The sequence below is a fragment of the Camponotus floridanus genome, unplaced genomic scaffold (assembly GCF_003227725.1).
Source record: "Camponotus floridanus strain SB8 unplaced genomic scaffold, Cflo_v7.5 scaffold1, whole genome shotgun sequence".
Classification (NCBI taxonomy): Eukaryota; Metazoa; Arthropoda; class Insecta; order Hymenoptera; family Formicidae; genus Camponotus; species Camponotus floridanus.
The window spans coordinates 4,844,211-4,861,087 of record NW_020229214.1 but is presented as its reverse complement, the minus strand read 5'-3'; the positions used below and the strand labels follow the sequence as shown (position 1 = coordinate 4,861,087).

Here is a 16,877-nt window from a genome sequence, read left to right as displayed (position 1 = left end):
ATTCTCTCTCCATTTCCTCTAAAGGTAACGTGCGCCGTCAGCTGTTCTCGCTATCGTTCCGTCTGCGATGTTTCAACGAGATATTTGCAATCTTATAATAATATAAATCAAATCTCTTTCTAATTTCTTTGAGAGAGAAATATAATAAAATCAATTTCTATAAATCCACAAGTTCCAGAGAGAAAATATATGATTTCGCGTCAAGATAATCATATATACGGGAAGCGGCACATCTCGATCTTTTCATTTATTTTCGAATCGTTCTACAAATTATTTCACCCAACGCTTCTTATTTCCACGGGTTCAGAAAAAAAGATTCGCCCTAGGGTATGCTAGTTCCTCGCTTCGTAAACGAAGAAATTCGCTCATCTCGCGTAAATACGGCGCGAGTCAGCACGCGTGCGCAACGACCAAGATAATAAAACGCAATGCCTGGTATTATCTATCTCGCGACTTTTTAAGGGAGAGGAGAGGGGAAGCGGAGAGAGAAAGAGAAAGAGAGAGATAAGTATTCATTAACGCTTGCGCAAGTTATTTATACTGTTACGTGCGCGTGTTTATCTGCACGCTCAGTCGGCGGATCTTACAATGCACGCGCGGGATCCGCGAGCGCGATAAATACATCCGCACGTATCTTTTCCTCGTCTCCTCCTCTCTCGTTTTGGCTCGTTGTTCTCTCTTCACTCCCGTACTCTGACCATACTGTCCTAAAAGATCCGTACACATATGCAAGTATCCTTTCTTCTTAAAAATAAAAAATGGAAATGAAGCAATCGCGATATTTTTAATTCATCTATAAAAATTGGAACAACTTTACACAGATTTACAATTTACAGAAATTTATACAGTTACGACGATTTATAAAGTTATTGTAAGGTTTTACAGGCTCAAAGTTAACGATATGTATACGTTCACAAATGAATAAAAATATTCAAAGTTCGTTGACGTTAATGAAAGAGGCGACGTCCTTGATCTTTCTCTGGATCTTTGTTCTATTTTTGAATTTCTCTCTTTTTTTCCAAGCTTCCTTTCCAAGTTTCTCTCTTTTTTTTCACCTTCAAGACCTTGAAGGTTATCATTCATTCTCTTTCTCATTCATCTGTTGGCTGTTAAATGAAGCGTCAATCAATTAGAAGAATAGAAAAGTAAAGTGTAAAAGTATTCGAATCATGAGATCCTGTCACCAGACAGATCTTTTGCTTCTTCGATCAACGATTAATCGATCATACGTAAATCACTTTAAAATATGACTTTTATTCTTTCAACAACGATACAAGAAAAGAATTTTTTTAATAATTTCTTTTCCATCTCTTTAATAGTTTTACATATAAATTCTTACTATATGGATCTATTTCTATCGATGATTCTATAAGTTTATGTTATATATTTTCAAATGTCATATTTTCGAAGAATGATAATGCAAAATAAAATGCAGCTATCAAAAATATATAAAAATAATATTTTTACACATACTTACATACATTGTAATGACACGTAATAAATATTTTTTATCACACATGTTATTTATAATACTGGAATCTCTCAAGAGTAGATTATACAGAGCTTTGATAACTAGATTCTCATTTCTTTAGGGCCATAAAAGGTATTATTTTACACGACAGTTATTAGCATGATTTATATGAATGTGTTCTTTCACTGTCGGAAGAGACCTACAATTCTGTACATTGTTGTTGGATCTCTACTCATATTGTCTACCAAGTAACTTAGAAAGAATGCAATATTTAAAAGTTTACTTTTGAGAGATGGTCTCACAAACTTATTCTAAAAATATAGAAGGATAATTACTGAATAGATGTACAAGAGCTTGAAAAATATCGACTCATCTATTATTTTTTTTAAATAAAAATAATTATCAATCTTTTCGTATGATTTACACGAAATAAAAAAAATAGTAAAAGTTTCAATTAAAAAAAAAATTTTCGTTTAGTCATTTCTCGATTATCAACGACGTGTCAACAACGCAACATGCGCGGCTCGCTCTGCGTTTGCACTTCGACATTTACGACATCGATTGCTGAAATGCGTTTAAAAACGCATATCACTGCAGTTGTGTAAATGTATAGGCTTATCTCTCGTTTTTCGCTGACTGCATCATGTTTGACATCATGGCGCCGAAACGCAATTACGCGCGATCGCGTTATTGCTTTTCGCTTGCTCGTGAAGTAACTTAACTTCGTTATCTAGCACTGCGAGATTTTTTTCGAGGTCGCGAGGATGTAAATAGCCTCGTTAACTTTGACGCTATTTAATTGAGTCGGATCGCCTTGATGTCCGATTTTAGCGGACGGTAATTGTATTTTCTCTCGGTCTTGTTAGAAAAATATAATGCCTTTAATAGTTTTATAGTCGACCTTTAAATTTACGACAATTCTAAAAGATCAAGTTCACAAACAGAGCTCTTATCATTACGCGCGTGAAAGTATATTATCGAGTAAAATATATGACGTTTAATAAACGGCGAATCAATCCTTATGAAGGTATTCCTTGAAGGAAATTATAATTAAAAATCCTAAATATCGTCAAATAATTTCAATCAAAAACTCGAGACAAAATTAACGGATTACATTAATATTAAAGAAGGCACTATTAATATTTTTTAAGTATTAAATTTCAAAGAATACACGTCTTATAAAATATCAATGTATAGAGTTTCTTTTCTTTCATTTCGAGAAAAGGTAGATTCCGTTGATACCGTTGAATCGAGTGTGCTTGTTCTTCACGAGAGAATTGCACGACGACGACATACATTACTCGCACGACATAATGCAACTCAGCAGCACGAGTGGTATAAAGCTGGCAAAGCAGAAAGAAACGAGACGAAGCACTTCCAGGAGATCCGCACTCGTGGAAGCGGATATATTCTTGGAAGGTATACGGCCGATATTACATTTGTCGTACGACAGATTTTTTAAGGATATTGGTTGGCTGCAGGATAGAAATTCCTTGAGCTTCTAGATACTTTCTATTTTGTAGGTAATCAAGATTTAAAAAATTCGTCATATGATAAATGTAATATCAACGTAATGTTTTTTTTTTTTATTAAAATATACTGTAGAATCCAAACTTTGTATATATATTAGGAAAAAATATCCTTCTAGATATAAATTTTTTGATAAAACAATTTTTTATTTCAAACTTTTCTCGAACAATAATAAGCATCAAAGAAAAATATCGTGCATTTGCTATTTTTTCCTTTCCAAATTGAAATACTTTTTTTAATTTTATTAATAGCCGCGCAATTTATACATATGATATCTGTATAAATATGTCTCGAAAATCGTTGAAAGGTTCGTAAAAATAACGTGAGATTATAAAGTGATAAATCATTCCTTTTTTTTTAAATAGAAGGCGATTAAAATTATCCAACTTTTATTCTAAAAATCACAATTAGATAAATGTTTTCTCTCGAAATTTTTCTGTTTGTCTTATGAAAATTTACATGACAAATCTGAATTTGTTAACTTATATGACCAAATGATGCAACAATAGAAAATATTTTGCGAATAGCTTTCGCTTCCGATAAAAAATAAACATATAAGCTTATAAAATGCAAAGATATGTCAGACGTCTCAGATTTCTCTTGTTCAAATATATGTAGTACAACGTTCAAACAAATTTGAATGTTACAACTGGTATAAAACTGTTTGCAAAACTTTTTGCAATTTCTAAAATCTCATTAGCTCATTAGCAAAAAATCATATAGGAAGAATATATTTCTAAGTTATTTTTTCGCTTGATTAATAATTAAGATAATATAATTTAATTAATAATTAAAATTATATTATTTATTTACCTTAGAGATAAAAGCACGCAGAAATGAAGAAAATGAAATGGAGAAAACAACGGCATTCATAATCTAAAGTATTAAGAAATTATGACCTAAAGTCAATTAGTTCGGAGCGACAATATCAACGTTTCATTTTACCGAGCGCGCGAATAACACTGACTTTGCTGCTTTTCCGCTTTGCTCAGCCAAAACAAAACCGTTTTTGCGTAATGTTTACATCAAGGAATTATTCTCGGTACAACGCTTGTGGAAATAGAAATTTCGCCGAATCCCAATATGAATAGCTCGTTTGGAATGTTCATATGCGTGACAAAAGCTCGAGCAATGTATGTATTTACAAACGTAGCGAGGAGACAACACTTTCATTATTATCCGGTCGTCGTTCGAGAAATCTCAAGGACAACGAAATCACCTCGACGCGTGATGATAATTTGAATAATAAATATATATATATACGGTTGCGTCAGTATCGTGATACTCGCTTTAACGCAGTGGCATTTAATTAAGGATTAATCGCAGAGTCGCGCGAGATCGATCGATCGATAAGAAAAAATATAATCGCCACGTATCTCTCGTCGCTTATCGATCGCGGCGCGATATTTCACTCTCGTCTTGACGGACGCGCTTCGATTATACCCATCCGATCGAATCGCTTCGCGAGTCTCATGAATTTTGTAGAACGCGTCCCGAGGATTTCTTACGTGCCGTCTTCGTCCCATGAATGTTTGATCTAAATTCTAATGCGGTCAAGAACCAAACGTATAATAAAAAAGAGATTGTAAGGAATTACAAGTACCATTTTCTCTAATTGCGCAATAAATTTCCTGCGATAAAATCAATGGCATTGTCGCATTTTCACATAATAATATTTTTGATAATAATAATTTTTATATATATATTTTGTGTGAAAATACGAAATATATAATTCCATTGATGCGATGTTAATTACACTACTTGATTTCGTCACTTTCGCTGTTTCACCAATTTACTTTGATGACTGGTCGCGTTCTGTATTCTCGTTTATAACGAGATATGTTTCACACGTAAAAATAAGAATATTTTCTTCATTACTCATGACTTTGCCGCATGACATTTTATGACTGTGCACTTTGCAATTTTGCCATGAAACGTGATTCCGAAGAACGTTTGTCGAGCTATCTCTGTATTCCTTCGACATAGCAGTCCTTGTTCCAGTGCCTCTTTATTCCGCCGTGCGAGGTGAACGCATTCGAGAAGGAAGCGTTAATTTTCCCTCCACGATCACGTAAATCGCATTTCGTGCCGCGTTTCGTAATACATTTCGAGCATGACGGATACGTACGAACTACGAGCGTGATCTAGAATTTTAAAACGATGTACATCTACCCCAATTTCGCCGTTGATCATGATAATACTATTTCAATAATACGCAAAAATCCAAACATTTTTCTATATATTTAAAAAGTTAATTTTTAAGCTTGAAAACAATATTTCGAATAAAATCTTGAACAAAGATTTACTGTGAATTAACATATAACTGAGATATTGTATTACGATAAAAAAAAAAAAAACAAGCACGAAAGCAATAAGAGTAGCCGCGTGTGTGTACGGAGACATAAACTTCTGTCTTGTGATGTAAATTTGAGTAAGGAAACAAGTGACGTCTATACGCGGAGCTGTACAAAGCACGAGACAATTTGCAAGGTAAATTCAACAGACGCGTAAATAGAGCCGGCGACCTTCGTCGAGGCAATTTTCAATCTCCGTAAGTCATTCCGAGCGCGCGACGGAGACACGCCGTGAATAAGGTAATAACGGATGTGAAAAAATCACTGGCATACAAAAGCCGCAAGACTGACCAAGAATTTCGCGTTGCGCAACGCGATGATGATTGCGAGGATCAACGATTTCGATCACCGTCATTATTACACAGTTCTTTTTATATCACGTCGATAGGATAAATAATAATATTTTGTACATCGATGACAGAGATCGAGCATTTAACGATCGCGCAAGGATAATTGATGCGCGGTGATTAATATAAATCACGAACATTCGATTAACCGCGTTAACGATCGCTAGGAAAAATTTCCTTCGTCTCCGAGCGATGACCCACTTTGTACGCTATTAAACGCAGGTGTAATAAAATCTCTCTCTCCCACAAACCGTTACTTGAATTTTGGGATAAATCGTTAAAATGTAAAAAAACTCTGTTAGAAGAATAATAAAATCTTTGATTTAAAATCTTGCCGGGATAATAAAAATTCTCCAAGATTGTAATTTCCCTCGGAGCGGAGCTGCTTTCGAAACTCTTGTAAGATTCCTCTCTTTACGACTTCCGTTTTTGGTTTTATTTTAAAAGAGATATATGTGCTTGACTTTTTATATACTTTGGAAATTTCCAATATGTATATAAATTTCCACGACACATTTAAGAGTTTGTCGAGACGCGAGAAATGAACGACGCCAAAGAGAGAGATACAATTTTCACTAACACGAGCATATCTTCGATCGATCTCCATTTCGTTTCAGGGATCTACGAAGCTTCGCACGCGCGAAAAAAAACTCGCTTAACCGATATTCCTTCTCCCTCATCGCTACGAGAGGTATTACTTTACGTATCGCGCGGCAAATTAGCGCTTGCATTCCTACGCTTTCTGCACCCGCCGCGTGATTACCGTGATTTCTACGTGACGTAATTCCACCGCAGACGGAAACCAACGGGCACGAATATAAAGAAGCGGAGAGGGAGGAGAGAAATGAAGAAAAGATAGGATACGTAGCGGATGGGTGGAGGGAAAGAGGGACGGAGGTGCGATCAAGACGGAACGAGTTTTGCGCGTGCGTTTGCACACTCACGTTTATGCACTTTCCTCATACGTACGTGTGTATATGTACGAACGTGTGCACAGACGCGCGTCTCGGCCAATGCATCATTTAGATAGCCCGAGTTAGGTACGGCGAGACGGGCGGAGAGAGAGAGAGAGAGAAAGAGAGAGAAAGAGAGAGATACGTCTTGGCATATAACGGCCATGTCTATCGGGTGACGCAGAAATGGCCACGTAGACGCAGCGTCTCGCGGAGCGTGTTATTCGCAGCTCGTGGGAACAATGCGATAGCTCGCGGTAATTTATCACGCATTTGCATCACGTCGACTCGAGACGATCGTAAATCACGCCGGTCATACTGTAAAATAATACGCCATGTTCGAGAGTTCCCGGGGAAGGCCCCGTGACCATGTATAACGAAAAACGAATGGTCTTGGTCACAAAAAGATCGCCTTATTCATTCCTAGATCATTAGCCTTAGCTCGGGATACAAGTGGAGAAGTCTATTAGACTATTAATGATGTTCGGAAATCGAATCTGTAGACGGCAACGATTCTTGTAACTACTCGTCTCTTTCTCACAGATTGCAATCTATTCTATGCAAATGTTTAAGCAAGAGAGTATTGCGTTATTTCTCTTAATACAAAATTCGGCATCTTATAAATTACGACTCGATTGTAATATTAAGGATGCTTTGTATGTACAATCCCAGCTAAAAGTAGCTGAAAATCAATATTGACGAATATCCACTTTTGATGTATTTTGAGTATGAGGAATTGCGTGGAATATTACTTTGATCTTAGCTACAGTGCAGAGATGTATTTTTTAATATTTATTGCGTAATATTTTTTACTGAAATATTTTGAATTTTGTTAATCGAAATGATTAACTTTTGGCAGAGAATTTCGCCTTGTGTCAGATATATGGCTAATTTCATTGAATTATATTTAATATCCTTTTAACCAGTTAATACTTGTATAATATTATTTGACAAATATTTCCTCTGTATCTAAACTACACTTTTGCAAATTTTAAACAAATTCTGAATATTATTTCCATGTGTTTTTGTCATTTAAATCGACGTGATTATACGTTTTCCATAAGAACACATGTTAATTCGGTGCAAATTAGCATCCTTATAACTTGTGAACGCTTTAGTCGAATCGATTTAAAAATTAAACTGAAGATTCTAAAGATATGTAAGGACATTCTGTACAATTTTCATTGAATTCTCAATATTTTAAAAATAGGTACGAAACATCCTTAAATATACTGGCAACTTCAATGCGCTGAATCCTTCATAGAAAAATGATCGATAAATGTCCTCGTTTGGTACACAAATGGGAGGAAAAATTTACGTACCTCGTTTCCTCGGTCTCGCCAAGTTTCGAGCTAAAGAGGTCGGCGTCCGAGATACGAGCGGAGCGGGCAATAAAGCGCGACGACGAGTACAGTGCGCGCAACTTTCGTTTTCGTCGTCTTATTGGCACACGTAACCCAGAAATGAGCAATGACGCGCCCGCGCGCGAAAGGAAGTGAGGTACGATTGTGATTTCAATGAAGGCGACCCGCATAATAACGTCGCGTCATCGCGAGACAATCGAGGAAAGAGCGCGCGCGCGCGCGCGTGTGAAAGGGAGGGAGGGGGGCAGCCACATATAAAGCGATACTTTTGTTTCCCCGCCGGCTTGCCACTTTGAATGAACTGTGTCATGCGCGCGTACATTTACGGACGACAAAACTAGTTCCGCGGTGAACAACTCTAACGACGGCCACGGTGGTCTATAGAAAGCGCTCGCGCGAGAGAGGTTGCTCTCTCGGTAAATGTCACTAACCTTATAACGCTACTTCCCTTTACCCATCCCCACTTTGTCCGTCAACGCGCGAACACCTGATGCTACTCGTTGCCATGTCGGAACTTGTGTTAGTATCCGTCGCGCGCGAATGACGTTCCGGCGTATTTGCACGTCGCGACTTTGATAAGTGGTTCTATATTTGATTATCGATTACGTGACTTGGGGAGAGAGGAGAGCGAGGATGAAATGTTCCGGACCGTCAAATTGTGACATCTCGCAGACGAGACGTGAAACGTGTTTTTTTTTCATCTGTCATCGGAACGCGTTATTCTTGATCTCTAGCTATTTTTCCCGTTTTTTCTCCTATTCTGTAATTAACTCGCGTCTACTTTATACGTTTCAGTTCCTCGAATATTATTTCTTCAAAAATCAATGTGTAAAATTAAACGTAATTAAATATTCTACCTAAATAGACTTTGGTAAGATATAGTCTTGGAAATTATTTTAATCTTCAAATCTTTGGTCAATCGTACAATATTATATGACATTCGAATGACATTTCATGTGTCAGCTTCAGTCAGCTGTTACATTGTCAACAACATCGTAAATTAATATGAAAGTGTAATAATTTATAAACTCTTGAAAGGTTCGACGCCTATAAAAATGTAAGTAAGACGGCGTGTCGGATAAATGGTCGTACTAGAATTCGCACTCTGGCGCAGCCGGAATATACACGAGCGAAATCGACGGTCAAGCTCCGACGCGCGCTTAACGTCTGCAAAATTGCTCGTGCAGAAAGCAAGGCGTGCCAAAACGCCGCGCTCTATTTTCGACCGAGCACTCGGAACGAAAACGAGACTGCTCGGTGTGAGTATTATAGCGTAACGTGTATATATCACGGAATAATCGCATATATTGTAAAGTTTCGCGATCTTGGGCTCGAATTTAGAAGAGTAGCAAGAATGTAAAAGCGCTTCGCTTTATTCATCGTTCGCTTAAAACCAACAGTTTTGAAGATTCTTTGGCAGGCTTTTTGCGAGAAGCGACTGTAAAATATTCAACTCCTGTTTCTATTGTAATATTTCTCCGATAATAAATCATATAATTTAATATGCATAATTTTTTCTCTATAAGAATGCTTTATAAAATTAATAAACTTTAAAAAAATTTAGATAAAATATTAATTACTATTTATTAAAAATATTTGTAACGAGTAAATATTCGAGTCGAAATTTTGATTCTATTTTCAACTTCTATTTTTCTCACGTTAAATTTAAATTTAAAAGCCCCAAACAGTTATTCTCATAGCGCCGTAGATAAAAGAATGACCGAGTCTTTCACAAAAGTTCTAACAAAAGGCGAGACAGGTATCTCTCGCTGTTTGTGGGTCTAAAATATGGTTAGATAAAAGAATGATTATTACGCAATGAAAGCCTTTTAAACTGCCTTAGTCGACCCATTTGAAAATTATTTACATTTTATCTAAAATCGAGAGGAAAAAGGAAAGTCTCTCGATTTAAACTAAATTGACAAAGTTTTACATGGAGAAGAAACGTTTTACGATCGGTTGAACGGCACGGTTCGCAGAGGGAAATGAACGATAAGCGTTTATGTTACGGACGAACCAAGGGTGCATATATGTGTTTGTATGTGTATGAAACGCACCGCATCACCGGTATCGAAGCGGAAAGCTAAGGGGACGATCAATAAATCCGTGAGGGAAACCCAGACACGAAAGGTCGAATGCTCGCGCGAGGGTGGCTTCCGAGGGTTGATGTGGTCGATCGATTCAAGGGTGCTTTTCGGGACACTCGGGATAATGGCTCGATAGCGAGGGAGAATTTAAATCGCGTAATCGACCTGTGAGAACGCACGCTGCATCAAGAACATTTGCCAATGTTTTGTTTTATATAAAAAAAATTAAAAAGATGCAAAATTTTGTATCTTTTAATTGTTCGAGAATCGTCAAATAAAATTTGTCATTGTTATTAGAAGCGATAAAATCTTTACTAATTAGAAATTGTCAATTGTTACTAAGATATAGAAGATAATATAAAGATATCAAATAAAATGATGATCAAAAGTTGAGATATGATTCTGATTTGTTCCAAAAATATATTAAAAATTTATATAATTCGTATATTAAATATGTTAAAAAATTCGTCACACTTTGCTGAATATCTTTGCTGAAAATGATATTTTACAGAAATGTCCATGACCTAAGATTTATAAAGATTTTAGTTTTAATAAGTTTTAATAAGATTGCAAAGTGAAACTTTATAATATACTTAAAGACTAACAGGACGGAACAAAACGAGCCGTTATTTTTAGATGAAACTTATCACGTGACGAACTATCTAGTTACGCTCGTAATAAACATAAGAAGTGGAGCTCGTGTAATGAAATTAATTTTATAATATATTCATCATTTATATTCGCATAATTAGTCAAACTTAAGATGAATCATTTATGAAAAAGGAATATCTTTACAAGTGTAAAGAAAAATAATTCCTATTAAATATAACAATTTCTTTTAAATTGTCAAGAATAATTTTTGAAGAATAATTATAATTGTACTATTCTTTTATAATAATCATGATATTTATAATATTTTCATTAAAAGGGATTTTTACAAACCGTAAACAAATAATTTTTATACGAAATTTGAGAAAAATAAAAAATCGTTTAAAACAAGTATATTTTTATTATTTAATAATAAAATTACGTTAGTTATAAAACTTGTGATTTAAATCTAGACAAATTGTGAATAAATAAAGAATTTGTTACGTAACCATCTTTTAAGGGAATCTCTTTGCAGAGAGTACTCACTCGATACAAAGAAACAAGTATCAATTTTTTAATAAGATTATAATATTCGTAAAATATATAAGAAAGATAAAGAAATCAAAAACGTCTCTATAAATTATAACCAGTATAAATATTTTCGTAGATATTTGAGTACGTGTATTGGAAAAGGATTAGCGTAGAAGAATTTATCGGAGTATGACGGTACCTCTCCTTGAGTTTGATTTCTCGTCTGTGACGATTGTTTTGGAACGAAGTCAACGCGCGCTATGTCGTCTCGAGAGAAGGATAGCGACATTCTCTCCTCTTTTCTCCCCTACTTACTCGACACATGCGTATTCTTCCCGTTGGTTGAAATATAATTAGCGGTGGGAGGGCAGAGAGGGGCAACATGGTGAGACGGTAAATCACTCGCGACGCAAGTAAAGATCAAGGGAACGACAAACGGCCGGCCGGGTTACCGAACTCGTTCGGAAATTACATGACGGGAATTACAGGCTAGTCTCGCACCACCCTGGCAATCTCCTCCTACGCTGCCAACGACGGAGGCAACACGGAATAGACTTCAAAAATAGTCGGATCGCGCTTCTAAGTCAGTCGACTTTACGAAACCGCGCGGAACGAGTATGGCTTCCGGGAAGCCAACTCCTCTGACGTTCTCTCTAATGCCAGATCTGAGATAGAGACCGACGGAAAAAGGGCACGTTTCGTCGACGAATTCGTAACTTCTTGAGGGAAAGAGTTTGGAGGATCGTAACTCGAGAGATAAAATTCTGCAAAAGCGGTGCCACACAGTTAAAATTCTATCTTTGAATCAAGAGTTTTGATAATTTGAAAATTATGCAATTAATAAAATGTTCCTTCAAGGATTTTGAAAATAGCTTATTAATAAAAAGGAATAATATGTAATTTGTGAAACTACTATTCACGGTACTTTTAATTATTCTAAAATGATGTTATAATTAAAATATTGTTATATAAATAAAAATATTATAATTGAAAAATAAATTATTAAAAAAATTGTGATTATTTCTCTTTCTTTACATTGAGTGTTTCCCATACAAATATTTAGTTATTCTGTGCAAGTGGCATAATTTATCACATTCATAATGTAAATTATAAAAAATGATGCATTTGAAATTAAAGATAATTTTTTCTCGTTATACGAAGATATTAAACTAATGCAAACAAGTATACATTCGTTATATTCGTTACTAAATTTTATTATTTAGTATTTCCCGCGATATGGATCGTCAACAATATTTACATCAAAGACTATCGAAATTGTGTCATCTTTCCCAGCAAAGCAGCGGATGTTGCAAGAAGATAACCCTAATGCGAGCAAAATTTCACTCATTATCGTCATCGAGCTCGCTGTCATCATTCGAAACCCAATCATTGTGACGTCAAGAAATGAGCGGTCGCGATTAACGAGCGATTCGTGCCGCCGAAAGGTCGCCACGAGAGAGTAATCCACTTTCGCAAACGTTCCTTCCTCCACACGTTTCTTCGGCATGTCCGCTATATCGCGTTTCCATAAACAAGTCGCCATTTATAACTCCTACGATCCGTAGATTCGTGATTCTCCTTTGTCTTCCTAGCTCGAGATGCGTCCGCGAATAAACTCGTCTTTAACTCGCATCTCTTTATCGCTCTCCCCTTCCTCTACCTCCTGAAATTTCCGTAAACATGCACTTGGCACACGTCCAATCGTGAAATAAACGCATTATATTGCGAGAAATTTCAACGATTTCAACGAACGAGATATTGTTCTTTCTCGTGTTGGACGTATCGGGAAATTAATTTGCAATTATTCAAGTAATCGATAGACGCAATTCATTGTGTATGTAAAAACGACGTGAATGTTTATATCCTCGTCTGTTATTGTTTTATCAGTGCTTAGTGGAAGCTTATATTGGAACAGTTTACGATTTCATTACGATATCGAAAGAAATTTACCGCAAACGTGTAACACATAAATCGAATAAACTCGCGGCGTGTTAAAAAATAATGCCAAAGATACAAATACATCAAGAAACGATTGTATACGTAGGACACATTATTATGCAATAATTATTACACGAAAGAATTTGAAACTGATAGAATTACTTGTCATGTCGGAATAAAATTATTATTACGATTGTGAAATAATCTACTGTGAATACGTAAACAAAAAATATTCTTCTCGCAATTGATGTAAAAAAATCTTGCAATTTAATTATCAACATCAAAACAAACATTTACATTTGCAATATTTTATAATTTATGATAACGTTATATTAAAGAATATATATCGTTGAGCATTGAAGTAACGAAGAGAGAAATATATAAATTAAATTGTCTTAATACCTCTGTTATTAAACGATATAATATTTTTGATAAGCATTATATATGCAAAAACAATACGAGCACGAGAATTTATATTAAAATTATTTATGCGCGTGCATTAAGCTCAAATAATTATACATCTCGATTCTCAAATCGTATCAGAATTATCGCGTGCTATTTTCAAAATGCCAAAAATAATGTTGTTTGTATATAAATTTTACACGTTGGCAAGTAACGTCCAATTTGCAGATTAAAACGTTCCAAATGAGAAGAATGTGATAAATACTTTATTACCTTGCGACTCGTTTGGCCGCACAAATCATTTGCGTAAGACTAAATAAAATAAGAGGGAGATCGTCGAGTCGATGAACGTTTATCTGAGTTGTCATTTTTAAAGTAAAACTTTACAAAAGCTTTAAAAACACGCGACTGAGAAATTCTGAGAAATATCTTGAAAGATGAAAAGTTTTAAAAAAATTATATTAAATATATAAAATGTATAATGTACCTCAAAAATACCGAGAAGAAATTTGGCATTTCTAATTGAGAAATTTCATTAAATTGACGTGGCAATTCTAGTCTGTCTGCACATAATCTTGTTAACGAATACATGAATATTAATACATCTCGCAGTTCGCTCGAAATAGCGATTATCGCGGGTATGCTCCGAAATAAACCGCGTGCGAAGCAGAATTTGAAATAAAAATCGGTCGATAAAGTTTCGAGGATAAAGTTGCCTCTCGCTAACGAATCGTCTCGTTCTCGAGGGTAAATGCTCTTTCATAAGATGAACCCGAGGTCGCCGATAAGTTCTCTCGCCGCGAGAAATCGGTGAATCTTTGCAGATTCTCTGACCCGAATAAAGGTCTATCGAAAGTCTATCAAAAATAATCCACGCTGGAAATTCACATGCGGAATTTATAAATCATTTTTTTCAGCAGCGGAAATAGATAAATATGCATTGCAATATGAAATACATTTTCTGCTCTTTAAAACACGGCTATTACATTACAGAAAGATAAATTCATGAATGTTTATTTTATGAATATTTATATATATTTTATATCAAATTCATCATTTAAAAATCGAAAATATTTCTACCTTTAATCTTCCACTAGTAATTATTAAAAATCACTAAAAAAGATCGAAAATATATTTCATCGAAAAGTTCACAAAGTTTATTTACTTGAAATATTGTATATGCGATTTCAATTGAAATCGCTAAATAGAAATGATTGAGAAAATACACCGGCGGACCGGATAATAAACGTCTCTTTCTCCCACGCTCTCGCGCGCGATATTCCGAATGTGAGATTACCTCGCCCCCGTTTATACGTCCGGAGCCAGCTGGGATCGAAGCCAACTTTGAGGGCGTACCCTCTTCCACCTTCTTCCACGAATTTCGCGGAATCCAACGTTAACTCGTCGCTGTCGTCGCCGTTTCGGCTGCGTTGTAAATCGCACGCTTCCTTTGTTCGAGGTCAAAAAGGCCACCAACGAATCAATAGCGAGCAATAAACACGGGAAAGAATCAATTATTAATTCTAATTTCAGCGCGATTATTTTCGCAAAAGCATTATTAATGAGCGCAATACGGAAATGCGTCACAAAAACATAATCAACGCAACGTAATGTATCTTAATGACGTAATAGTAACAAAAATACGTATAAAATTACTTTTCCTCGAAAATTAGTTTGATAACACTCTCGTCAAAGAGATGTATCGTTACGTCCAATAATACACGCTTGTGTCGTGCAATTATCTCGAAATTATCATGAATAAAAATGAAACATATTGAAATGCTCGGGGAATATAAAAATAACCAAAGACTTCTCGTATATTTTATCTCAAGTCAATTTGCAGAGACAAAGAAGGCAGGGGCGCGAGTGACTTATCGATGACTTATACGATGTCACGCTACTATTTCAGATACATATATTTATGTGCATGCTTACGACGCACATAGTTATACAGTCATTTTATTCTTAATCGAACAGAGCAATCGATTGCGTACAATTCAGCGCGAGATGACGCACTTGTTCTATTTTCTCGATGCTTGTTTTTAATTTTCTTTCTTCACTCGTGATAATGCAACTGTAAAGATTTATTAATGACGTAAATGAAGAGCGTTTTCAGCTTCCAAAAATTTCCAACACACTTTGCCGCATATCGCAAACTGGTTTCTCGCGCAACTATTTCCGCGATTGCGCGCGCGTTCGCCGATAACGGCTTTGGTGCAAATGCAAGGAAAGGGCGAAAGGAGAGACGGTGCACGGAAAATGGAGTGACAAACGCACACGATAACGATACGATTGGACTACCGCCTCCTACCGCCGTTTCGATAACGCAGGCTGCGCGTAACCGATAAGATAACGCAGCGAACAGCCTCTTGGACGTTATCGATTTTTGCGCGAGGAAGAGTAAACGCGGAATGCGCGAGCAATAGAGAGCGAAAGATAGAAAAGGACCGAGTACATATAACGCATCGCTTCATTCTCGAGATACTCGTCGCGATACATCGACCTTCGGACTTCAGTCACGCGCGCGATAACGAGAACGAATTTGCGCGCCGCGGAAGTAGCGTGGATTATAATTATACCGGATCGTAGCTAGATTGTGAGAGAATTAAGAGTGCAATTAATCGCGCAATCGCGCGCCACAATTCCACTTCTTCACATGCCGTGTCTGTAATTAAAGCGAGCAATTTTTCAAGTCGGAACGGGTATTCTCTCTCTCTCTCTCTCTCGTGGAAGAAAAACCTCCCGCAGTAACGTGATATTATTTACATGACGCAAACAACTAACGAGAGGAATATTTGACGTTTCCTCCACGTTTCCTCTATATTTCTCTACATTTCGTGTGAAAGTGTGAAGAAGACGTTGGATATTTTTTGTTATTAGCAACTTTTAGAATCCACGCTATATCGATAAAATCAATATGTTTACGGTCGCCGTATCTAATGTACACAACTCACTCTGTCGTAACGCGTTTTTATATCTCGCGACGCGAATCACTTATTTATACATTTGCATCAATTCTCAATCGCACGACTGTAATTGCGTAACGTGCTTTTTTTTAAGAAAGGATCGCTGCTCGTTAGTCTCGAAAAGTTCACGCACTTTGACCAATCGGAAATGAGCTATGGACTTGTGTATTATCAAGCACCCATTGATATATCTCGATGACGGCCTCAAATTAACATGAGCGAGATTCATAATTTATGACGCATCATCATTATGCAAAACGTTGAAAAAAATGCTAAAAAAATTTTATGCTATATATATATATACATGTATATATAGATGAATAATTTAAATTATCAAAGCATCAGC

At 36.0% G+C, this 16,877-nt stretch overlaps 1 protein-coding gene across 4 annotated transcripts in view; it reads right to left on the bottom strand.

The window, feature by feature from the left end:
• Positions 1–16,877, bottom strand: part of LOC105256483 (probable JmjC domain-containing histone demethylation protein 2C) — a 271,823-nt gene that overhangs the window by 28,820 nt on the left and 226,126 nt on the right. The gene's annotated exons all lie outside the window — the stretch shown is intronic.